Below are 24,810 nucleotides of genomic sequence, written 5' to 3'. Positions count from 1 at the left end.
GCATTAGTTAGGCGTGCGGAGAATGGCTGCTTCCAGGATCTGGAGATCTCGTGATGCAGATCGCTGAAAAAGGGCAGCTTTCTTCGCTCTGGCCTAGAATTAGGGCCACGTAGGAACCTCTCGTCGAGTTTGGACGATTGAGACTCGCGGGGCTCATCAGGCCAGTCAATAGAGAGCTTCTCTGTAGCGCGCGACAGCACCTCAATAAGCTCAGTGTAGGCCGGAGTAGGCCGCGCGTCCTGGCCGCTAGGCGGGATAACGTCATCAGCCAGAGCAGGCCCGAAATCCTCGGAGTCGGAGGCTGCAGTGTAAATAACGTCATCCAGACCGAAAGAAACCGATTCGCGGGCTCCCGGGCTGGGACATAAATAATCATGCGCGAATTCAACCGCGCCGCGTGCGTGCTCGGGAGAGGGAGGGAGAGAAAGGGCGAGGCCCGTCTGCTCATACTCAATATCCTCGAGCTCAACATCCGAACCCCAGGCCGCGGATCCACGAGAGGCCTCAGCAGTCTCGGGAGCGCGACGGGGGGAAACGAATGTCTCCTTCTCAAAAACCGCGAGTCTAGAGCGGAGGGTTTTGAGAAGGAGATTGTCACAAAATTTACATTTCGACAATCCTATTACAGCCTCACGCGCATGCGAAAAACCCATACATTTAACACACTTACTGTGAGGGTCGTCGTTCGAGATGAAACGAACGCATGGCGGAGAGCAGCGTCGATAATCCATGACACTTCACTGTAAGGAGAACAGAGTTCCACTTATACCAGTCGCTGAAGTGTCGAGACGAAAGCTGAAATTGAATTGAAGAATTCGGGCTCAGAAAAACCGCACGAAGGGCGAGATGTGACCGCTTCGTGAAGGCAGAGAAATCTGAGGAGAAGATGGCGCGCGCGCGTACATCATGCTACGACGTAAGAGCGTCGGGGCGGAGCCAGCTTTGCGCGAGCGCCATCAGCCAATGGATTGGCGTGATTCTATAGGGCTTCAGACAATCGGCACATCCAGAGGATATCCCACTGCGCTTTCCGCAGCGTTGAGTGAACCTATGAAAGAGAACATGTACACGTTCAAATAAACTTTTGACAAAAAAAGGTTTTATAAAAAGATAAACCTCACATATTTCAGCCTTTAAATCATCTTTATAAAAAGAATGGGTCAATAAAGAAGATATATTCCTGACATTTATAATGCACAGTAGCTTATTTTTTATTATTAATAGTAAAATTCGGTCCGATTTTCCCATGGCTGTCGTTGCTATACAACCATGCACTGCGCTCTCCACAACGACACAGAAGTTTTAGTAGCTAAGGATTTCCACCACAGAAAAACGCTTGCTATAGCTCTGCTAAAAGATTTATTTACGGAGAAGAGAAAAACACCCACGTGTTTGGGTGCACCCCCATACTGAAAAGATTAAACATTTTCATCTCGCTGCTCCTGGAAAAAATGAGCGCGTCGCTTCAATTATGAGCGCGCTTCCCGTGCGCCTACATTTGAAATAACGACCTCGAGCGCGCAAAAGACGCGATATGTGAACGGCCCCTTGGTGAGCTACCTCCAATCTGGAGACCCCCTTGACATCGCTTCTGTGCACGGCACCTTCTCAGCAAGCAGGGGCGCCATTGCCAATAATTGAATTGAAATGATAGAAAATAGAAAACCTTCGCGGCGCAGAGGATTTTTTTTTAACTGCTCGTGCCGCCCCCCATGTGACATGAAAAAATGCCGCCCCGGGCGACTGCCCGGTTCGCCCGTGCCTAAAACCGCTACTGAGCTGGAGAGATCCTGTGATGTGAGGTGGAGCTCATGGTCAAATGCAGTCAGTAAGGTGTTGACGCTCCTGGGACCTATTTTGGAGACCCTCGCCACATTCTCTGAAAGTTCTGGCCAAACAAAACTTGAAGCTGACTCCCTACTGCACCAAATGCAAACAAAAAAGTTTTTGTTTCTGCTTGTCACATTCAACCAGTTATTTGAAGTCAGCGACTACGCCAACGCCACTAAGGGCTTGCAATCTTCCACACTATCAGTTACAGATTGTATTGATCTGATTGAAGGGCTCAAGGACAGCTACACTAGCCTGGATGCCAGCCCGAACCCCTGCCCACAACATTTTTTGGTCGGGAAGTTCGGTCTGGACTCGATCCATTGAGGAGTAATTATGATCAGTCAAAAAATGTTCGGGCCAATCAAATTGCCAGGGCGGGCTTTATCCGATGATGGACAGATGATCTGCAGTTACGTAATCCTCACGTCATCAAAGAGCGCTTGGGTTGAACTGGTTTCCCCCAGAGATGACTGCAGCTGGAGAACTGAGATGTATAGATCCCGCTAGCGCGTCTGTCGTAAAAGAAATCGACAGGGCATTAATTTTAAAAGACGAAAAGAGAACTGCAATAAAGGCATTTGTCGATCGTCAAGATGTGTTTGCCTTCCTTCCTATAGGATTCGGCAAAAGTTTAATTTATCGCTAAGAATATGGGACGCAATGAAAAGCCTGTTGTCATTGTGGTTTCTCCTTTGGTCGCACTCATGGAAGACCAAGTAAAAGAAGCAATCGAAATGGGCATCAGGGCGATGCAACTCATGTCAAAGCCATCGCTACATCAAACAATGGTGACGCTTTGTTATACTGTACTCGCACACCATACCCATACTGGTAATCACTGTACTCCTTATAAGCGGTTATTTTTTAAATATAAATAATTAGATGATGTTACTCAATTCAGTTTATTTGCCAGACTCATGTCCAAAACACCACGCAAGACAGAACAAATAAACAAGACAAAGTACAAGTACAAGAATTACTCATCATTTTGTATTTAAATAATCATTAAAACATAATTTTGGCTCCCGGTCTCTTTTCTCTGAAGACTCAAATGAACACGCTTCTTCAGCCTGGTGTCTTTCGTCGTCTCTCCATTTATTAAAATCAGTCAAGTCACGCTCTAACCCTGTTATAAAATTGAGACAGGTCCTATGGACAGGTCAGACAAATGCGAGTAGATTTGTTGGCTTTACTGTCGAGATCTAATCCTAAACGGAGAACTTGTTCGTATATACATTTTCTATTTCGTTCAAAAATGTTTTTCGAGTTTGCAAGTACTCTGCAAATCCTTAAAGGTCCCGTTCTTCGTGATTCCATGTTTCAAACTTTAGTTAGTGAGTAATGTTGCTGTTAGAGCATAAATAATAACTGTAAAATTATAAAGCTCAAAGTTCAATGCCTAGCGAGATATTTTATTTAACAGAATTCCCCTTTCAAAGCCTACAGCGAACGGCCGGTTTGGACTACATCCCTCTACTTCCGTTTTTAATGACGTCACTAAAACAGTTTTTTGACTAATCTCCGCCCACGGGAATATACACAAAATAGGGGGCGTTGTCTTGTTGCGCTCCCACGGAGAAGAGGAAGAGTTTCGTTGATGTGAGTCAGTAATAATTTAATGTGCAGTCACGTAACATTCAACTTTTAATAAATAAATTATTGTAATGCATGGCAACGATTTCTTTTACACAACATAGCAGCTTTTAAGGCTATATTCATGGTAAAAAATAAAGTGTATTTATATAAAGTTGTTTGGATGAAAACAATTTCAAAAGTTTTAATTAGGTGGTGTTACAGTACTTTTTGTATTTCTTTGCAGCAGATGTTTTCAACCTCCGTTGGCATTTTGTCACAGTTACCACATGTAGGACTACAACTATAAAACATATATTACTAATCAAAACTCGTGCTCGCATGTAACTAAGGTAGGAATAAACAATGCACTTATTTTAAAAATTCAACAACACCATCGTTAATTCGACAGACGGACAAAACCATATACCACAAGCTTTTATAACAGTTTGTAACATTTAATATTACAATTTAACTAATTAAAGGTAACAGCCAAACATAAAAGTATGACAACTACTAAATAAACAGCTTACCACTGTGAAACATCCTGCAAAAGGCGTGCTTGAACAGGCTCTACTCGATTCTCTTCATCTATGTTCTCCGGGTCTGATTCCGGCTCAAATTGATACGGTAATATGTTTGACATGTTTACAATAATCAGCGCATGCATCTCCACGTTATGGTAAGAGGCGTGACCTTTCCGGGCAACGTGCGATAAGCTGCTGTCGAATCACAACACAGGAACCGCTGGCACAATCAAAACTCGTTACGTGTTTCTGAAGGAGGGACTTCATAGAACAAGGAAGTCATCAGCCCGTTTTTATAACAGGGAAAACAGCGGTATACAGATAAGTAAATTGTGTGAAAAATACTGTGTTTTTTTACACGCGAAACATGAACACATGTTATATTGCACACTGTAAACACAATCAAAGCTTCCAAAAAACACGAAGAATGGGACCTTTAAATTCTTTTTGCAACACCGGCAAAGGTCGTTAACACTCATTTTTCTTTTAAAGTCCCACTCCGATCATATTTTGAGCTATTTTTAAACATTCCCAGTGGTCTTTAAATTATGATTATGCCATTTTTAGCCAAAATCACAAAACCTGTGCCGTTTTCTGGGACTTCGCTTCAGCAGAGCGGCAGTAGCTCATTAGCAATTCGCCTCTGCGTTGTGGGCGGAGCCGTTGGCACGGAGACGACCCTCCCCCTGCCCGTTGCTGAGAGCTCTGTCTCTCCCGCTAGCTTACATCCTCAATACCGGTGGGGCAACAGTATTATATACACGTTAATTATTATTATCCGAAGTTAATCAAAGTTATCACCGATCACCGATCATTATTTCACTCCAAGACGTCGCGTGTGGAGACGCCCAGTGGAGTTACTACGTCACAACTCCAGTCGATTTTAGCCAGCATTTTAGCGTCTGCTACTGATTCACAGCCATTTGAATGTAGAAATACTCAGAAATACAACTTTGAGCTGATTTTTCTCAAGATATGTCCTCTAACATCAGAAAAATGCCACAAGAACATGTTAACACCTAGAAAAACATTATTTTCATCGGAGTGGGTCTTTAAATACTTTTTCGTGAGTGCGTGCATTGCATTGCAGTTCAGTTCTGTTGATATGAGTCGCTCAACATACGTCACTTACTGCGTTGCCCTGATTGGTTGTAGGTCTATCCAATTGAGTGCAGAGTTTTTTTTTCCTGGTTCGATTAAGACACGCCTCATAATCAAAGCCCTATGGAGCAGTATCAGACTCACATTCTGACTAGAATATGAGTATGATGAAGTCAGGCTACAGCTACACACAATTCAGGAATGAAAATGATACATTTGATAAAGTAATGGCACTGACAGATGAGCTGATGAATAAACATGAGATTGTTGTGCTGGGATATCAGTGGATCATGCAAGAGGAAGTTGCCGGCCAGGTTAGACAATACGCACGTTGATTCTACTCTGGGCAAATCATCACCTGTACAGCAAAACTCGGACCTACAGAAATTATGGAATGACATACTGGACAAGCAGATGATGGAGCTGAACACTCGTTTCAAGCCCGACACATACGGCTTTATGAGAGCCGCTGCTGCCTGCTTGCCACGGTCAGACACCTTTGGTGACAAGGCTCTCATCCTGCCCGCACTTTTCCATTCCCGTGGAAGACGCAGAGCACACTGTGTTTGTACAGCAGCTTAAAAGCAGTGTTGTTTTTGGCAGCCCTTTTAGTTTTAGTCTTAGTCTTTTGGACGAAAATGCTTTTTAGTTTTAGTCACATTTTAGTCACTTATAAACGTAATAGTTTTAGTCACGTTTTAGTCGACGAAAACGCAAAAAGGTTTAGTCAATTTTAGTAAAAAAAAGATAATAAAAGTAGTCTTTAACAAATTAATTTAGGTTAAAAAGTATTGGAAATGGGCTTAGGTTTGACAGGTTGTAGCAAGTGTTGCATTTCATAAAACAACAGTTAACCTTAAAACCTTTGCATAATAAACTAGACTTTCTCATTGATGGAGATGCAGTGCTGCCAAGCTGTACTTCATTGTCGCATTGGGCAGAAACCTTTTATCCCCATATTTCAAGTTATATTTTTTCCATGAATTGATGCTCTTCTAAAATTTCAGCACATTGGCTATTTTCACCTGTAATCACAGTAATAAAGGAATGGTTTAAAGTTTAAACAGCAAAAAACTTTGAGCTACTACAACATTACACACAGATAAAGTGGTAACAGTGGAATCACTGTTTTACTCCAAAAAAGCCAGGAATAAAAACATTCTTACTTTGGCAATTGTGGCTTTATTTGAGAAATTGCTAAAGTGCAATGAACAACGTGCCCAAAATATAAGCTATTGAGGAACACATACTTATGCTCTACAACTTGTGCTTCAACTTGTCTGCCAGTGCAACAACAAGATGCATATTATTTGTAAACACAAACATCATACAACCCTGTCTATCTTTAAAGATGACAATCTTTAAAGGGGTGAGGATGCTCTCTACACACGCAAGGTCTCTCGCTCGCGTTCCTTCTCTGCCGTGCGCACGCGCTACGCGGTTAAGCACAGTCTCTGTCTCGCGTGCGCGCTCGCACTAGATTTTAACTAATTTGCGGTATAACTAGTCGATCACGAGTGGCTCAAATGGTAGATCTATAGATAAACTCATCTTTCAGGCATTTGACCGACCGGGTTGACACTTCAACGTAAGAAATCGGGGGTGTGGCGTGTAAAACCAATCAAATGCGGGTGTCTCACGGCCAATGCGTGAGAAAACAAGGTTAGGAAGCGGCAGCATTGCTGATACTTTTTTAGCTCAAAACAGACAGATTTCACACAAAAAAAGGCAGAAATGACATGCATTGTGAACGTCAGACTTATAATCATTTTCGTTCCGTCTCGTCTCGTCAACGAAAACTCGAAAATGTCTCGTCATGTTTTAGTCACCTTAGAGCCATTTTAGCTAGTCATCGTCGCGTTATCGTCATTAAAAAAAAGTGCGTCAACGAAATCATTTCGTTACCGTCATCGTTGACGAAAACAACATTGCTTAAAAGAAAGGCAAAGGCCAACAAGACCACAAACGAGAAAAAGAAACACTCGTAGAAGTGCTCGACGCATGCCCCAGTGATATTTTCCCCAACATGAACAGTCTCCTGCGGGCCCTCCTCACATTGACCATGACGACATGTACTGTGGAGAGACTCTTTTGAGCTGTCAATCGGATAAAAACAGGCACCAGGGCAACAATGTTGACAGATAGACTGAACTCTTTGTCCCTGCTTTCATTTGAAAGGGAATTGACTGATTCACTGGAATATCAAGACATTCTTGCTGTGTTCAGCACGAAACCCCGCCGTCTCCTGCTGTAACAAGCCCCAAGTCCCACAAGCAAGTTTGAATTGAACTGTGTGCATGTGTGATTATTTATCTGCTATCTCGTATTGTTATGCTGTTGTTTATATGGTTAGATATGTTGTTCATTTAATTATTCTGAAGAAATACTGTAAGCTACAGGAGAAATCATTTTTGATCGGTTTCCTGCTGTTTGTTTTTGTTTAGCAGCTGTGTCAGATTCAATGCTGCTGTTATTTCATGTCAATACAGTTCTTCTGTCATTCTAAATTCATAAGAAACAGTTAAATAATTTTGGACAGTTCCCTGCCTGTAACTTGAGAGAGAAACAGAGACCCTCCAAAGATATAATTCCGTTTCAGTCCGTTTGTGTATTGAACATTCAAAAGAGATAAATTAAGTTATAGGCTTACTACCATCTTTGTCCGCTTCAGCACTGAGCTGAGGACAGCGACACAAGAGCCACACAGGTAGGCTACTGAGTCGCTGTCCTCAGTGCTGCAGAAAAGCGATGAAATGGAGATGAAGGGGAACCCTTTTTTTTTTTTTTTTTATTTTATTTTAACTGGCCCATCCAGTTTTCTGGAGGCCCACCTACAATCAAAATCCTGGCGCCGCTAGTGGACACAACATCAGCAGAATAGTATAGGAAAAAGAAATGGATTGATTTTCCTGATATCAATTACTATAGCAGTGCACATGTTGAACTTGACCTGTGCCGTTCCCTTTTTTGTAAATCTTGCATCTTGGAATGTCTGGTATTCTTACTTTGGAATGTATTATTGCATTTTTGTTGATGAGTATAATAATTTGTAGGCAGCGTTCTATAGGCAAGCAATAAAAGCTTGGTCCCATGGTCCATTTTAGGGATGTTGGGACATTTTTCCAGGCCTACCTATTGGATTGGTTAGCCCGGTGGAATGAGGACAGAGCAGATGCTGCAACTTCTGAGGACGTGCAGAAGCACCATTCATACAGTGGCCTCCTTCGTCATAATGTGCTGGCAGAAGATGTTCTTAGACAGAAGATGGTGCCATATGTTAGTCCACATCATATACTGGTATTTTTTGTAATAATGGGACAATAGGGGTTCTTCTTAAGTGCTCTTCACTACGCCACTCCAATTTTGTTTGGGTAGGAGATCCCAAATCACTTTTATTAAATACATGGATTCTGGTCTCATTTGATCTCACTCAAAAGCTGGCCAAACTTACTCATGAAAGATGGCAGTACAAGTAACCAGCGTAACATAACACTTCAAAAGAAAATGCTCACAACAAATGAATAAATACAATAAACCCCAAAAGCTATTCCTAGCTATTCCTGCATTACATAAACAAAATAAAAGTTGCCTTATGGCTGATTTCAGAAGCCACAGGAGGTACAACAGCCAATCAGTATCCACCGCTCATCCAGCTCAACATAACCAACGTGAGGGCCTTTAAAACACACTTCTCTTCAAAAGAGTCATTTGTCTTAATACATACAAAAATGAGGTGTCACTGATCCTCACTCAAGTGAGGATCAACACTCAAGTGCAGTGTGTTGCAATGGTCCCTCAGTGTCCACCACTCATCCAGCCAATTTGGAAAAGTATGGAATTTTGGAATGGAAAATGTTTAGGAGCATTTTCTTGTTGTGTTTTAGGTGCACTGCTTGGAGTAGAGTATCTTTACCAGCAGACTGGTGAGGTTCCCAATGTCTGCAAGTCTGCAATAGAGGAACTGGAGACTGCTGAGATGTGTATTGCAGAAGATGAGGGCTATGTGGAACCTGTGGACTTTGAAGATTCGACTTTCTCTAGGTGCGTTCCATTCGACCGTAAGTGGAGTGTGAAGTGGACTTCACAGGGTATTTCACCATCTTAAGTGAGATTCCAATCTGAAGGGAGCAAATATGTTCAGTTCGAAGGGCACTGCAAACGGCATAGGGAATAAGGGAACATTGATACATCACTGCACAGGAAGTGGAGAGCGATGATCACCCAACTGTCATTGCGCACCACGTCACGACGTCATCACCAGTCAGAGCGGTCATAAATAACGATGGAGGAGTTTACGTATGTGTGTAAGTATTCATACATTTTGTCATTATTATACAAAGTACAGTATTTTTAACAGTTATTGGGGTGAATATTACATTTACATATACTATTTTTGTATGTACTTTATTTATAAATCATTATTATAATAATTTACCTCAGTGAATGTAGCCAGCTTAGCTAGTTTGTGAAGTAAAGTGGTTTTATTTCAGGTAGCTGTAAAATAGTACTTGGATCCATTTGTCATTGTGTGTGTGTTGTATGTTTGTTTGTGTGCTTAGGGTCTAGAGAACAAACTGTAGAGTTTATCCAGTTAAGGAGCAGACACAAGCATCTCTTTACAGGGAAGAGAAACGCAGCAAAATGTGGATCGGAGTAGGTTATATAAGTGTTATAATACTTATTTGAGCCTTTCTTTATTTCTACTGTGACTTGTGTTACATATAAATGTAGCTAACTCATTTCCATACTATGTTACAGAACAGTGATTCAAAAGATGGGACTAAAGGGCAAGGTGTCTGTCTGTCCAAGGGAAAACATGAAAAAAAAGTACAAGTACAACATTATAATATCAGCTTGTGCTTCCAACTATGTGGAGTAGAATAGAATTGTCCTTTTAACCCTTAGGGGACCAGGGTGTTTTTGGGGCCCTTGGGATGTTTTGACAAGCACTAACATTTGTGCTTTTTTCAGTTATTTATAAACATGTTAATGCCAAAGGTGTAAATTCACTCTATATAGCGCATACAGGGCTACCATAATATATGAGCAACATGTATGTACATGTTTGTATTTTTAAGAGAATATTTGTTTATGCGTGGTTATTGAAAAAAATAAAATGAAAGTTGCTGTAATAAGACCACAAAACACATACTAAATATGTGTCCACAAGACTTTTGACTAATGGATGTTGTCGCTTCGAGTTCTGGCTTCAAAATGATGTGAAAACCATCCTGCCTAATTGTTCACATAAAGCAAAACATGAATTCATACTTTGTATGACAGTTTTTTGGTCAGAAGAGGTTTATGCGAGGGGGTGGTAATGGCCTATCAATATTAATGAGATCCAGACAGGGATGTGACAGGCACTCCCCCAATGGCTAATGGCCCATCAAGTGAGGCAGCCTGAACAAAGAATGAGAGGAGATTCAAAGGTTTTCAATCTGTTTTATTGTAATTCCTCTATGTGGAGAAACTAAATGTTCTAAATTTGCTCTAAGCAAATCAAATGTGAGTGTAAAAAATAAATAATCAGTCGGCTATAAACAAAGCAATTGTGAGCGATAAATAAACAAAACTAAAGGCAGGTATCTCACAGTAAATGCATATGCCCCGTTGATGCGGGCTCTAAGCAAATCAAATGTGAGTAAAATAAATAAATAATCAGTCGGCTATAAACAAAGCAATTGTGAAGTCATACAGGCTCATATTGTATTAACACTAAGTATAAACAAAATTGAACTAACATCTGTAAAATTGTAGGTAAATATGTACTTACTCTTTCTGATTTCTGACTGTGTTGCTAAGCGCACTCCGAGTTGCAGGCGGAGGTAGTGATGAAGCTACATTCCTTTTTATTTTTAAAAAGTTGAGTAATATTATTACATAAATATAACCATAGCAGCATTAGCCTATAATGAATAACTGATGTAAATAATTTTAGGCGAGTGCAATAAATATGCGTGTCAATTGGCCATTGCCGGAGAGGCACACCACAAACAAAACACATTTGCGCAAGTCATTAACTGGGAGCATTAATTTGCGAGCATGCATCGTCAATGATAATAATGAGGCAGCATTTAAACTAGTCAAAATATAATCTAAACATCTAGTAGGCCTATTTTCTAAAATAACTTCTACATTCTAGCTTTCATACACAATGATCTAAACATATCATTTACACATACAAATTTCCTAACTGGGGTTTACAGTGCGTAGCATGCACTAAAAAAAAAAAAAAAAAAAAAAAAAAACATTTTTCTCTTTAACACGAGATATTAAATTCATGGTATAGATATGCACTTTCATTAGATCTTGTTGAATATATCAAATGTCAATACTCTGGATGGCAAGTGGAAAATAGTCCACCCAGTAGGCCTATAATATGTAAGCTACATGTTTATATTGAATAGCTTGTCAACTAATGGAAGGAAGACTAAATACTTACTCATACGAAATTCTATCCACGGCTCGATCAAACGGTCGTCATCAGAGTCGCGCTCTTCTTCTGATGAAAATGTGGATTATTCGTCGCTAGTATCCAGGACGAGCTGAAGAGCTTCTACACCGGTGTATCGTGCCATCTTCCTAACGCGCAGGTGAACTGAATGATGAAACTTGAAGCCTTTAATGCATTTGCTTGGGGGCGTTTACCTGTTTTCCATAGATCTTGTGAATAGCGCGCTCCGGGAGTAGGCGTGAACGAATTAAAGTGAATGAGCTCATAATGAGCTCGACTGGAATCGCTCTATTTTCATACAGATTACAGAAGCTGAGAATATTTGTTTTTAATATAAATTACTTCATTTAAAAGATGCGATCTCTAGCTTTATGCCCGTGGGTATGTTTGCCTGTTTGACTGAATTTTCGTGGAGTTACAGATCATTTCCGAACGCGTTTCAAATTGGAGTTCGCTGACAGAGAGAGTGAAGAACTCGCATCATGTTCATTTTTCATTATTTGGCAAAAAGCAAAACACTTTTTTTTATTTTGAGTATACAGAAAACAATAGAAACTGAACAGGATCGATTGATGTATAACACGAACATGAAAGATCAAAATTAACAGAGCAGTTTGAGTTTATTTTGCATTGCTAAAAAAAAAACGAGCAAAACGCGCGGGCGCGTTTCTGGTCCCCAGAGGGTTAATCTGTGTTTTAATATATAATATACACTAATTACAGATAACTATACACACATTCATTCATGCATTCATTCTAGGAATTGAAGTACCCACCAACTGGGTCAGGAAGAGACAACAGGGAGGAATCAGCAACCGCGTGGCCATGGTATAATGCCATGGATGAAGCGATTGGTCAGAAGGCATCAATAACACCACCACTAATAATGTTGTCACTACATTCAAATGAGGACCTGTCCATCAGTTCACCCACTTTCTTCACCAGCCCACCTCCTATGGCCTCAGTCACTGGCCCTTCTCCTATGGCCTCAGTCACTGGCCCTTCTCCTATGGCCTCTGGCACTTCTCCTATGGCCTCAGTCACTGGCCCTTCTCCCATGGCCTCAGTCACTGGCCCTTCTCCTATGGTCTCAGTCACTGGCCCTTCTCCTATGGCCTCAGTCACCTCAGTCACTGGCCCTTCTCCTATGGCCTCTGGCCCTTCTCCTATGGCCTCAGTCACTGGCCCTTTATATGGCCTCAGTCACTGGCTCTTCTCCTATGGCCTCAGTCATTGGCCATCAGTTGACCTATGGCCTCAGTCACTGGCCCTTCTCCTATGGCCTCAGTCACTGGCCCTTCTCCTTTGGCCTCAGTCACTTGCCCTTCTCCTATGGCCTCAGTCACTGGCCCTTCTCCTATGGCCTCTGGCTCTTCTCCTATGGCCTCAGTCACTGGCCCTTTATATGGCCTCAGTCACTGGCTCTTCTCCTATGGCCTCAGTCACTAGCCATCAGTTCACCTATGGCCTCAGTCACTGGCCCTTCTCCTATGGCCTCAGTCACTGGCCCTTCTCCTATGGCCTCTGGCTCTTCTCCTATGGCCTCAGTCACTGGCCCTTTATATGGCCTCAGTCACTGGCTCTTCTCCTATGGCCTCAGTCACTGGCCATCAGTTCACCTATGGCCTCAGTCACTGGCCCTTCTCCTATGGCCTCAGTCACTGGCCCTACTCCTATGGCCTCAGTCACTGGCCCTTCTCCTATGGCCTCAGTCACTGGCCCTTCTCCTATGGTCTCAGTCACTGGCCCTTCTCCTATGGTCTCAGTCACTGGCCCTTCTCCTATGGTCTCAGTTACTGGCCCTTCTCCTATGGCCTCAGTCACTGGCCCTTCTCCTATGGTCTCAGTCACTGGCCCTACTCCTATGGTCTCAGTCACTGGCCCTTCTCCTATGGCCTCACTCACTGGCCCTTCTCCTATGGCCTCAGTCACTGGCCCTTCTCCTATGGTCTCAGTCACTGGCCCTTCTCCTATGGCCTCAGTCACTGGCCCCTTCTCCTATGGCCTCAGTCACTGGCCCTTCTCCTATGGCCTCTGGCCCTTCTTCTATGGCCCTTCTTCTATGGCCTCAGTCACTGGCCCTTCTCCTATGGTCTCAGTCACTGGCCCTTCTCCTATGGTCTCAGTCACTGGCCCTTCTCCTATGGCCTCAGTCACTGGCCCTTCTCCTATGGCCTCAGTCACTGGCCCTTCTCCTATGCCAGCTGATAAAATCTTTTGCCGAATCCAGTAGGAAGGACGGCAAAAACATATTTCCGATCGACAAATGCCTTAAACGCGGTTCTCTGTTCCTCTTTTAAAATGAATGTGCTGTCTACATCTTCTATAACAGACGCGATAGCTGAATCTACACATCTCAATTCTCCAGCGGCAGCCATTCTTTGTTATTAACGAATTCAACCCAAGCGCTCTTTGGTGACGTGGATGATTATGTTACTGTTGATCATCTGTCCATCATCGTATATAAAGCCCGCCCTGACAATTTGATTGGTCCGAACAGCTTTGGTTCAGGCATACTTGCTTCACAACGGATCAAGTCCAGACCGAACTTCCCATCCTCAAATGTTGTGGGCGGGGCTAAGCTCGGCTGGCATCCATGCTAATGATCCACTTTAATGCCAATCAAATAACACTCTAACATCAGTCAGTACATATAAAGATACATATCAGTCAGTCAAGTGAATATGAATAATTTTTTTATTTATTTAGTTATTTGATAGGGACAATCCACATTAATGAACATCTGCATTGAAACAACAAAAACAGATGTAAACATCCCGGATTATAGCCACAGGGCTAATTTACATCCGTAGTCCCTAGACAAATTACAGAAATACAGAGATTATAACATACAAAATGACAAAAACTGAATAAGTACAAACAAAAATTAAAAAAAAGAATCACTTAATGGTCACAAGACTGGTTTGCTTTAACCCTCTTGGGACCAGGGTGTTTTTGGGGCCCTTGGGATGTTTTGACATGCACTGACATTTGTGCTTTTTTGAGTTATTTATAAACATGTTAATGGCAAAGGTGTAAATTCACTCTATATAGCACAAACGGGGCTACCATGATATGTGAGCAACATGTATGTACATGTTTGTATTTTTAAGAGAATAATGTTTATGCGTGTTATTGAAAAAAATAAAAATGAAAGTTGCTGAAATAAGACCACAAAACACATATTGATTATTTCTTCACAAGACTTTTGAAAATTGTATCACATAGTCTAGAATATTTGCTCCAAAACTATGTGAGATTCATCCTGACTACTCATTCCGATAAGTCAATAAAGTCTTTTACATTTTTAATGACGTGTTTTGTTTGAAAAAGCTTTATGCGAGGAGGCGTGATCTCTCATTAATATGTGTGGCATTCCACACCTGAGAAAGACTAAGACCCTCCCATAATGGCCCTATTAGGTGCTACCAGGCCATATCATTATCAGGAGCCTTGCACAAAGAATGAGGAGATTTAAAAAATAATGGCTTTTAGATTGTTTGGATTTATTTACAACACACACAAACACACACACACACACACTGCTTAGAATAAGTGAACACACCCATGCTAAAGTTGACCAAAAAGAGGAATAAAAAATCTTAATGCCTTAACCCTCTGGGGTCGGCGGTCTCGCCGGCGATACCAGCTCACTTTTTTCCTTATCAGTGCAAAAGAGACTCAAATTACTCTGTTGATTTTAATCTTACATATAAGTGTTGTACATCATTCGATCCTGTTAAGTTAGTATTTTTTTTGTGGAACCTCATAATAAAAACAAAGTGTTGTGCTTTTCGCCTAATAAAGAAAAATAAACATGATGCGCGTTCTGCGTTCTCTCTGTCAGTGAAGTCCATTCTGAAACGCGTCCGAAAAATGAACTGTAACTCTGCAAATACTCAGTCAAACAGGTATACAGGCACACAGGCATGAAGCCTGAATTATCTTCTTTTAAATGAAGTAATTTATATAAAAAACAAATTTTCTCATTTTATGTAATCTGTACGAAAAGAGAGAGATGATAGTCGTTCTCGTCTCAGGTGATTAAAGTTAATTTGACCACGCCCACGGAGCGCGCGCTCTTTTCAAACACAAACGCTCTGAGGCGATCCACGCCCACATCAGCTGGATAACCCACCGAAAGAGACTCATATTTACTACGCTGTGAGGAATAATACTATCTTAATAATAATCCTGAAAAAAATTACCTCAGAAGTAGCCTACAGGTAGTTTCATTTGGAGGAGCAACGGATCCAGCTGAGGAATAGGTAGGCTACATTCTTTATTTTCAAGTGCTTTGTTCTAATCGCGATATGAAATAGTGTCTGTAAACAAAAAGACTGTTTGAATATGAATCGCATTTTTGTGTGTGAATGAATGAACAGCTTTTACCTAACTATATTCCAATACTGAGATGAGTAAAAATCGACTGAAATATGTTGAAATAAAATATTTTTGTATAAGCAACGTATTAAACTGCAAATTAACATTTATATGTCCTAATCATAAAAACGATATGTTACATATGAAAGACAAGATGTCGTTTTTACTGTAAAATACTGCCACATCAAATAAGCTTGTTTGCTAAGATGTTATTATAGTGTTTGTTCGATTGTAGGCTATATTCAAACTAATTAATCCGCAACTGTAAAATATGTATGATAAAATGTAAATTTTAATATATACAAAGAAAGATTACATTTGAAATATAGTTAATTTTAATTGTTGTTGTAATTGTAACTGTCAGGTTGTAGCAGGCTGCTGAAGACGAGGACACGGAATCGGCGATATAGGTATTTATTTACAAACTCCACTTTCTATAAACATACAAAAACAAAGGGAAAGGAACTCCAGGACTTCAAAACACACAACCGTACATGGACGACGACCAACAAACACTGAGGGAAAACACAGGGCTTAAATGAACAGGGACTAATGGGATGATTAACAGAAAACAGGTGCAGGGAATTTCTAATCAGACATGGCGGGAAAACTAACAGGACTGAACCAAAAGTCACAAAAGACGGGGGAAACAAGATCTCAAGACAGAACTAAACACATTGAAACCGTGACAGTACCCCCCCTCTCCGAAGGCGCGACCTCGCACCGTACAACATCCAAAGGGGTGGGAGGGTGGGCGCCCTGGAGGCTGACGAGGGCATGGTGATGCAGGGACGGGAAGCCTCCAGGGCGGAGCTGGTAGCTTGGGGAACCGGGGTGGAACCGGCTGTGGACGTGGCCATGGCGGAGCTGGATGTGGGCGTGGCCACGGCGGAGCTAGGCGTGGCCAGGGCGGAGCTGGATGTGGGCGTGGCCACGGCGGAGCTGGACGTGGGCGTGGCCAGGGCGGAGCAGGACGTGGGCGTGGCCAGGGCTGAGCAGACGAACCCTCGGGCGTCCAGGGTGGAGCTGTCGGACCCTCGGGCGTCCAGGGCGGAGCAGGACGTGGGCGTGGCCAGGGCTGAGCAGACGAACCCTCGGGCGTCCAGGGTGGAGCTGTCGGACCCTCGGGCGTCCAGGGCGGAGCTGTCGGACCCTCGGGCGTCCAGGGCGGAGCTGACGACCCTTCGGGCGGCCACGGTGGTGAAGACCCTTCAGGCGGCCACGGTGGTGAAGACCCTTCAGGCGGCCACGGTGGTGAAGACCCTTCAGGCGGCCACGGTGGTGAAGACCCTTCAGGCGGCCACGGTGGTGAAGACCCTTCATGCGGCCACGGTGGTGAAGGCCCTTCAGGCGGCCACGGTGGTGAAGGCCCTTCAGGCGGCCACGGTGGTGAAGGCCCTTCAGGCGGCCACGGTGGTGAAGGCCCTTCAGGCGGCCAGGGCGGTGAAGACCCTTCGGGTGGGCGCCCCCCCAAAATTTTAATGGGAAACTTGACAGGACAGGGGGGAACCGGCAGCAACGAGAGTCTTGGGCTGGGCAGGACCAGCAGTGACGAGGACTTTAAACTAAGCAGGACCAGTGGCAAAGGAAACTCTGGGCTAGACAGGACTGGCGCAGGATCAGTGGGCTCTAGCGCAGGATCAGCGGGCTCTGGCGCAGGATCAGCGGGCTCTGGCGCAGGATCAGCGGGCTCTGGCGCAGGATCAGCGGGCTCTGGCGCAGGATCAGCGGGCTCTGGCGCAGGATCAGCGGGCTCTGGCGCAGGATCAGCGGGCTCTGGCGCAGGATCAGCGGGCTCTGGCTCTGGCGGGCAGGCGACGGGCTCAGGCTCTGGCGGGCAGGCGACGGGCTCAGGCTCTGGCGGGCAGGCGACGGGCTCGGGCTCTGGCGGGCAGGCGACGGGCTCGGGCTCTGGCGGGCAGGCGACGGGCTCGGGCTCTGGCGGGCAGGCGACGGGCTCGGATTGGCTGGACGGAACCAGCGGTGCAGGCTTGGCTGGGCTGGACGGAACCAGCGGTGCGGGCTTGGCTGGACTGGACGGAACCAGCGGTGCGGGCTTGGCTGGGCTGGACAGAACCAGCGGTGCGGGCTTGGCTGGGCTGGACGGAACCAGCGGTGAGGGCTTGACTGGGCTGGACGGAACCAGCGATGCGGGCTTGGCTGGGCTGGACGGAACCAGCGGTGAGGGCTTGACTGGGCTGGACGGAACCAGCGGTGCGGGCTTGGCTGGGCTGGACGGAACCAGCGGTGAGGGCTTGGCGTGGATTTCAGGCTGAATGTCTCCCACGGTGAAAGTTGAGCCGCTCAACCAAAGGGCATGGTCTATGTATTGAGCCAGGGGAAAATGACTCTTCCCACCTGGCAAACAAGACCGGATAGGTTCATTTAAACCTATCCTAAAGAAGTCCTTAAGAGCCACATCATTGAAGTCTACCAGCTGAGAGCGTTCACAAAACTCTCTTACATAATCCTCTATGGTGAGGTCTCCTTGACGCAGGTTCAGGAGAAACAGAACTGCTGGATCCATACCGTCAAATATCTGTTTCCTTTCTTCTTTTTGTAATGGTTGGTCGTTCTGTCAGGTTGTAGCAGGCTGCTGAAGACGAGGACACGGAATCGGCGATATAGGTATTTATTTACAAACTCCACTTTCTATAAACATACAAAAACAAAGGGAAAGGAACTCCAGGACTTCAAAACACACAACCGTACATGGACGACGACCAACAAACACTGAGGGAAAACACAGGGCTTAAATGAACAGGGACTAATGGGATGATTAACAGAAAACAGGTGCAGGGAATTTCTAATCAGACATGGCGGGAAAACTAACAGGACTGAACCAAAAGTCACAAAAGACGGGGGAAACGAGATCTCAAGACAGAACTAAACACATTGAAACCGTGACAGTAACCTTTTTATTAAAATAGCAAAAATATATGTAGGCTACATATAAATAAATCTTAGGTAAATCTTAAAAGCTCAATATAAGCCTCCTCTTTAAATTATTTGTATTGTGTTTTATTAGTGACACATTTGGAATCTATTCCCAAACTTTCTGTAAAAACAGTATGAGAATTAACTGCACAATTACTAGAAATGTTTACATTTGATATTATACAATTTGCAAGCACACTTTAAAAAATAAATAAATAATTGGAACTGTGAACCAATTTTGTATTATATAGGCCTATATATATATATATATATTTATATATATATATATTGTCATTGCATTCTTGTGGCTCAGTGACACACCTGAATGAAAGCGTCATTAGTATGCACATTATGCGCTCATTATGCGGGCCCATTGTCTTCTCAGGTGTGAATCACAGCAGGTCACACCCCTGCGCATATTGCCTTTCCAAACTAAAAGTGTCATTTTTAAATTTAAACCAATCTATTGTTTTATGTGAATGATAAGGCAGGATGATTTTCTTGATCATTTTGAAGAAAAAACTCTAGGCGACAACATCCATAAGTCAAAAGTCTTGTGGACACATATTTAGTATGTGTTTTGTGGCCTTATTTCAGAAACTTTAAGTTTTAGTTTTTTCAATAACCACGCATAAACAATATTCTCTCAAAAATACAAACATGTACCTACATGTTGATAACATATTATGGTAGCCCTGTGTGTGCTAAATAGAGTGTAATTACACCTTTGCCAGTAATTTGTTTATAAGCAACTGAAAAAAGCACAAATGTCAGAGTATGTCAAAACATCTCAAGGACCCCAAAAACACCTTGGACCCCAGAGGGTTAATTAAAAAAATGAGGAAAACTCCAACCTTTAGGGACATGAATAATGTCCTTGAATTCTTTGTGAATGTATAATGTATCGCAAATAATTAAATGTTCTTCTTTAAAATACAGGGTGCATACGTCTGGACACTTCTATCACACACCCTTCACCATATAGACATGGTTTTATTTCAGTTAAAAGTTCAAAGTTAGAGTTGGAAACATCTTGAAAAGAAAATTGTCTTTTTCCATAAATGTCTTAGTTTGATCATACATATTTCAAAGTTGAGGATTCATTATTTTGATATAGCTTGCATTGGAACAAACACTTTAACATCTTAGTTGATTAGTTTATTGACAAAACATACTATATATTTAACATATGAGCAGAAACTCCTAACAAAAGCTTATTTGATGTCTATTTTAGAGTAAAAACTTTATCCAAAACTAGGCGAAATGTTGTCTTTTTTTTAGTCTGTAACAGTGCGTATCTGTGCGTTCATTCATTCATTCATTCACACACACACACACACACACACACACACACACACACACACACACACACACACAAACATGATTCACATTTAAACGGTATGCTATTTTTCCGTTTACAGACACTAACGTTATTCTATATCGCGCTTAGAACAAAGCACTTGCATAAAACACTTACTTCTCAGCTGAATCTGTTGCTCATCCTCGAAGTGAAAATAAACCATCACTTGTTCTGTGGTAAATGTCCCAGGATTGTTCCTCATATAGACGACAGTAGATTAATCTGACTAAAAAATATAGTGTTTTCAGAGTTTATGGGGGTTAACGCGTCTCAATGTGTTGCTTCACATATTTGCATTTGAATAGCGCGTGCTCTCCGTGGGCGTGTCACATTACCAGAGATAATGAGCTGAGAGAAAGATAATTAGAACGGCTGACACGTCTCTCTTTTTATATAGATGACATAAACGGAGAATATTTATTTTAGTTTTGAATCGGATCATTTAAAAGTACAAACTCAAATGATTTAAAAGATATATTGCTTATGGCTGGGTGAATATTATTAGCTGAGTTGTGTTGAAGATTAGAGACGTGCTCCAGAAAAAAAGTTCACGGTGACAGAAAGGCAGAACGCACACCCTGTTTATTTTCTTTATTTTACAAAAGCACAATATTTTTTTTCGATTGTATGTGGGCACATAAAAAAGTAGACATTTAACAGATTATTTTCTCATATTTCATAACTCTATATGAACAGAAATGATGGTAGTACTTTAAGTCTATTTTTCTGCTATGTGAAAAAAAACGAGCAAAACGCGCCGGCGCGTTTCTGGTCCCCAGAGGGTTAAGCCACACTTTGAGTTTGGTTTTAAATATAGAAAATGTGGGGCATTCCCTGACAGTTAGGGGGATACTATTCCATAACTTACAGGCCTTCACGGACAGAGAATTTTGTCCAAAGGCTGTTCTTCTGAAAGGAACCTCACATGCCCCTTTTCCACCAAAGCATTTTGAGAGCCAGTTCGGAGCCGATGCCTACTCGCGCACCAGTTCTTTGTGTTTCGACAGCTAAAGAACCGGTTCTCGGCCAGGAAAATTGGTTCCAAAGCAGCACCAACTCTTTGCTGGACTAGAACTGTTTTTTTACCACGTCATGCTTACGTCGGGGGCTGGGGGCAGGGTTATTGTGACCAATACCACAACGGGAATGGGAAAGCTAAGACGTATGGCAACGTACACAGTGATGTAACGACGTCGTTCGCTGGGCTCTCTAGTCAGTGGAAAAACAAACAGGTTCTGAGAAGGTTCGCAAGTTGAACCAACTTTGAACCAGGCACCAGTTCCGAACCAGTTCTTTTTTGGTGGAAACGAGGTAACAGTCACCTCTAGCGGAGGCCCGTGTCCTGGCACCATTGTGAGTCTTTGGTTTAAAGAAGTCCGACATGGGAGGTGGGGCTAATCCATTAAACACTTTGTAAACAAAACAGGCATATTTAAAATGTTAAAAATTTTCTATGCTTAGTAGATTATGTTTTTGTAAAATATTACAAATATGAAAGGACATTTGCTTTTTAGCAAAGACTTTTAAAGCATTTTTATAGAGTAATTCTATTGATTTGAGTGTGTTCATACCGGTCAAGTCCAACTTGTACAACAATATTCAATATGTGATAAAAAATTGAATGTAAAAACACTTTGGCAGCCCCAAATGGTATAAATTGACGAATTTGTTTAAAATTTCGTAAATTAAATTTTACTGTACTCGATATTCTTTTTAAATGTTTTTTAAAACTTAATGTGGAATCAAGGGTCACACTAAGGTACTTAAATTCCAGGACGATTTCTAATTCTTCTCCTTTTAAAAATACACCAGATTGTTTTATGCCGCGGGACTGTTTAGTGAACATCATACAAACTGTGTTTTTTAGTATTGATTAGCTGACAGGATTTAAAAAGCCATTCATTTACAGGTACCAGAGCGGAGGTCAGGATGTCAGAAGCCTCTTGAACACTTTTCGCACTTGTGTAGATGACTGCGTCATCAGCATACATTTGAAATTCAACATCAACACAAGTGTTTGGAAGGTCATTTATATATAAAGAAAATAATAAGGGCCGAGTATGGGCCCTTGAGGTACACCAACAGGGACATCTAGAAAAGACTATTTGACATTGTTAATATTAACACACTGTTTTCTTGAGTCCAAGTAAGATTTAATCCAATGAATGGCATTTAAAGAAAAGTTAAAATATGTCAATTTAGATAATAAAATATCATGATTCACAGTGTCAAATGCTTTTCTTAGATCTAAAAACACTGCACCGACACAAGTATTATTGTCCAATTTACTTTTTACTTTTTCTACAAACTGTTGGCAAATTCAGTCGAGTAATTGGTATGGAACCCAAATTGCATAGAGTGCAAGGGGGAGTGGCCTTTATTTAGATGTTCATTATGATTTTAGCAACCCACCTCTCAGCAACCTTGGAGACCACTGGAAGGATACTGATTGGTCGGTACTGTAGTTGGCTACATTTAATTTATCACCATATTTGAAGATTGGGGTGACTAAGGCCATTTTCCAGAAGGATGGAACAATTCTCTGTTTGAATGATAAATTGATCATATATGTTATTGGAGCAATTAATGAGTCTTTACATAATTTTAGAGAATACGAATCTAGCCCATAAGCATCCTTTGCTTTGGAACTCATATAATGGTACATGCACTTTTACAAGTTGATTGTACTGAAATGTGTGTTGGCAGTGCCTGTACACAACCATCATAAAATGATAAAAATCCATCCAGCGTTTTTGTTTTAATCTCCTTATATGTTTTCCCCTGTCTCAAATTGACCCGTTCGATTTTGTGACGTCACACGCTCGGAAGCCCCTCCCACGATTGTTGATTGACTGGATCGTTTCAACACAGACCCGCCCTCGCTCGTGAGCCAGCTGTCAATCATAGTCTGCGCGGACCGGCGCGGTCATTGTTGATATGCTGGAGCACTGTCTATGAGCAGAATGGCGTCTAAGCGATTGTGGTGTTCTGTTCTTGGGTGTAATAACGAACACAGTCATTTTAATGTTCCTAAATCCGAACCGCTGAAGACGCAGTGGCTGAGTTTGTTTTCGAAGAGAATATTTCCCACGAGCAACGTCAATGCGTTCATGTTTGCACGAATCATTTCTCAGCAGACTGCTTTATAAAGGAGGGTCAGTATAAAGCTGGATTTGCTAAGCAGCTGCTCCTGAATAAAGGATCGGTACCAGCTATTCGTGTTCCTGCTGAACCTCCAGAAGAACGGAAGTGAGTGTAACATTTTATTAAACTTTATATTAATATTTATATTAATCTTTGCAAATCGCTAGCTGCACGCTTCACAATGAATGCGTCTAAAGTTTACACTCAGGGTACATTACGGCATATTTTCTATGTATGATGTTCTCAATATAATTCATAATCCCACGTTTATACTGAACAGTGCGTTATGGTTATTGTGTTATTGTGTTACAAACGTGTACGCACAGAACAGAGAGGCGGAGTCAGCAAAGCTCATTATCATTTAAAGTCATATGCACTGAAACGGCGTGCTGAAAACAGAGCTGTTTTTGACCAGGTAAAATAACTGTTTTCTTACAATACTCATGAGAATTTTTAATAAAAGTATATTACAAACTTTTAATTTAGACCCTAAAGAATCATACTAGCTTGTACAAAAATGGCATTATATGACCCCTTTAAGTGATCCAATGATGTTATCTACCTCCAGCTCTGTTATTTCACACAATTTGAACACAGGCTTGGAAGAATCAATGGGTCTAGTTATTTTCTCAGGTGGCTCAAACAGTTCAGTTATCTAACAGATTTAGAAAAGTATTGGTTAAATTCATTTGATAGAGAATTTGTTTTTTTTTAGATACATATTAATTAAGATACATATTCATTAAGATATACACCAAAGTGCACCAAATTTGCACACAAACATTTTCGCTGGTGTGATTTACAGCCTCAGCTTTTCCGCCTCGTGAGTGAATAACGTGTTATGCCGTTATACTGTACTTTCAGCTAATAAAATAAAAAATACTGCAATTTTCCTGGCGTTATCTATTTATATTTTAATTTTTTTTATTGTTTGGGTCATTCAGCCCTTCTGGGCCAAAGACAGTGTTGTGATCTGGGTTTAATATTTAAGCTTGTACCTTATCAATTATTATTCCTTAGTAATATTCATCAGGACTTTTACTGATTAACAAAGTTCCAACAGCATCTAACAGACTTCTTAAAGTGCAAGTGACTTGGAAGAATGTCACACTTTTTATTTTAATTTTAAAATGTTTTCCCCTAACTTTGAAATTGTCAGGAATTTGTTGACATTGAAGAGTAGATGAAATATTAATGTTGTTTCAAAATGAACTCTATACATCAGATAGCAAACATCATTAATGTTGACATTACATTTCAGTTGTATTTTGTTTCAACAAAAGTCGTCACCTTTATTTCTACAGTGCTTTATACAATACAGATTGTTTCAAAGCAGCTATGCAGACTACTAATGAAAAATTATGGAAAATAATGATGCAGAGTTCAATTGTAACTGTAAAACAGCTCTAAAAAGACAATAGTGTCATCGATCGAATCATCACATTGTAACATTGATCGAACAATATTATTATTTTTTTATTTCAATGCTGATTCAA

The 24,810-nt window shown here is 41.8% G+C and overlaps 1 protein-coding gene across 1 annotated transcript in view; it reads right to left on the bottom strand.

Moving 5' to 3' along the window:
• Nucleotides 1-24,810, bottom strand: part of abcf3 (ATP-binding cassette, sub-family F (GCN20), member 3) — a 172,627-nt gene that overhangs the window by 107,033 nt on the left and 40,784 nt on the right. The gene's annotated exons all lie outside the window — the stretch shown is intronic.

Source organism: Rhinichthys klamathensis, unplaced genomic scaffold (assembly GCF_029890125.1).
Source record: "Rhinichthys klamathensis goyatoka isolate OS25496 unplaced genomic scaffold, OSU_Roscu_1.1 h1tg000011l_1, whole genome shotgun sequence".
NCBI lineage: Eukaryota > Metazoa > Chordata > Actinopteri > Cypriniformes > Leuciscidae > Rhinichthys > Rhinichthys klamathensis.
The sequence above is the reverse complement of the archived record's forward strand: the minus strand, read 5'-3'. Positions and strand labels throughout refer to the sequence as shown.